This window comes from Penaeus vannamei, chromosome 32, assembly GCF_042767895.1.
Source record: "Penaeus vannamei isolate JL-2024 chromosome 32, ASM4276789v1, whole genome shotgun sequence".
Lineage (NCBI taxonomy): Eukaryota > Metazoa > Arthropoda > Malacostraca > Decapoda > Penaeidae > Penaeus > Penaeus vannamei.
Window position 1 is genome coordinate 12502896 of NC_091580.1, and position 2500 is coordinate 12505395.

Genomic DNA, 2500 nt, shown 5'->3' on the forward strand with positions numbered 1-2500 from the left:
AGAGAGAGGCGAGGGCGCACGGAGAGGGAGGGCTTGTTCGTATAGATTGCGCATTTGTGGATGCTCTTTGTTTTCATACGCTCGATAAATCTTTTTTTTTTCTTTTTTTTCCAAATAGATCTGACAAGTTTATGTCCTTTCCCCCGTGGCCAGAGCTTAGAGCGGAAGACCTCCGACTTCGGGAGCAACTGAACGCCGGCGGAACAGACTCGATAACATCTCTTCTGTTACGCTTTCTATATCATTACCAGCCAAAGTGGATTTTAATAATATATATAATTTTTATCGGCAGATAAAGCGAGCCAGACGGCCGCAGTGGAGCCCAAACAGTGTGGCATGGCGGTCGTATAGCATATTGCCTAACTCATCATTAAGTGGGATAACATCTTTCTCGGGACGTTTGTCATGCACGAGTAATGGTGATAGAGCAATTCACATGCAGCTGTTGATGACAGGAATATATTGTGGTTCTTTGTTTATTGCTGCCCGTGCCACCGGTGTGCATTCTCGCGCCGGAGTTGCATGCTGGTGCTGTTTCATGAGAGAGAGGAAGGGAAAGAGAGAGAGAGAGAGTGAGTGAGTGAGTGAGTGAGAGAGAGAGAGAGAGAGAGAGAGAGAGAGAGAGAGAGAGAGAGAGAGAGAGAGAGAGAGAGAGAGAGAGAGAGAGAGAGAGAGCGAGAGAGCTAAAAGGGAAAAAATCAAGATCGAATCCTCAGTAGCTTAACTATATCCTTTTAACAAACCCCCAAACACTATTCCATGCAAATGCAAACATATCCAAACAAAACACTAAAACAAAACACCCCCATCAAACACCTACACCCCATCCGCCCCCGCCCCCACCACCAAACAACCAAACAACCCAAAAGCGTGTTTCCACCCCCAAAGCGCCATCTTTCCCCCGAGCGAAGCCAAGAGTGAGAAGATCGCGACGCGGCGCTTCGCTGTGGCCTCTTCATGTTGTGACTCTGACAGGTTGTTGTATTAGAGATCGGCAGCCACAATTACATGCAGGGCGCACGAGGACCCTCAGCTTGTGTGGTCCTCTCGGCTGGGCGACGACTAGCTGCCTCCTCCACCACCACCACTCAGTCCCGGCCCCGCTCCACGCTCGCCCGCTCCTCCCCCTCTCTCTCCCTCTCCCGACCTCAACCTCTCCCTCCTGGTCCTCCCTACCTCCTCCTCTTCCCTCCTGCCCTCCCTACCGCCTTCTCTCTCCCTCCCTGGCCTCCCCCTCTCCCCTTACCCCCTACCTCTACATCTCCCTCCCTCTCTCCCTGTCTCCCATCCCACCAGACCCACCCACCTCCACCCAGTCCTCCCTCCCTCCCTTCCTCCCTTCCTCCCTCCCTCCCTCCGTCTCCGCCTGCCTTGAGTTGCGTTCGTGCTCGCAAAGGCCGAGGCTTTCTTCATTTACGCTTATTATTGTGTGTTAGGATTGCATTTTTTTCTGTCTTATCATATATTATTTCCATTTTTTATATATATATTCTTCTCCCTTCGTATCCTCTCCTCCTCTTTATTTCCTCTCCCCTTTTCGACTCTCCGTATGAGCCGGGTGGATAAGCAGGACGATGACTTCACCCTCGTATTATGCCCCGCCGAAGAAACATTTCTATTGCAGTTGGATGTGTGCTTCCGGTAACACGAATCTGTGATGTTTTCTTCACGTGATTGCAAGCGCGGTTTGTCCTGTCTCGTCTCTTTGTCTCTTGTCTTTGTCTCTGTCTTCGTATGTCTCCTGTTTGTTTGTTTGTCTCTTTGTGTGTCTGTCTGTCTTTTAGTGTGTCTGTCTGTCTGTCTCTCTATCTCTGCCTCTGTCTCTGTCTTTATCTGTCTCTCTGTCTCTCTCTCTCTCTTTCTCTCTCTGTCTCTGTCTCTGTCTCGTCTCTGTCTCTGTCTGTCTGTCTGTTCGCTCTGTCTGTCTGTCTGTTCGTCTCTCTCTCTCTCTTCTTCGCTTCTCTCTCTCTCGTTTCCTCGCGCTCTCTCTCCCTTTCCTCCCTCTCTCTCTCTCTCTCTCTCTCTCTCTCTCTCTTTCTCTCTCGCTTCGTTCTTCTTTCTTCTTCTTCTTCTTTCTTCTCTCCCTCCCTCCCTCTCTCCGTGTGTCTGTCTCTGTCTACCTATCTATCTATCTCAAATACATGTCCCAGGCGATACAAGACGATCGCGTGAATTCACCCAAACATCTAAACTTTGCCCAATTCCAGGACGCTTGTTCGCACCAAATTTACGACATTTTTTCCCCTTCTCTCTCTCTCTCCTCCTCCCCATCTTTTTTATGGCGAAAGTTTGAACTGTTTGATCCCTCTCGCTGATTTTTTTCCCTTTTCACACATATACCTTTATCGTAATCGAGCGGAAACCACCTGCTGAGTTGATCTCTGTTGAGTTATCCTGCTGATTCTGACCCCTGAAGTCCAAAGCGCCCCGCAGTCACAGATATTTTAGACAGTGAATGAAAAAAGCAGCTTTTAACCCTCGGGCTTGACGTCATGCGATG

General features: G+C 49.4%; 1 protein-coding gene across 3 annotated transcripts in view; it reads left to right on the plus strand.

The window, feature by feature from the left end:
* The window catches only part of LOC113809008 (homeobox protein engrailed-1a), a 170549-nt gene that overhangs the window by 63022 nt on the left and 105027 nt on the right, over window positions 1–2500 (plus strand). The window lies entirely within an intron of this gene.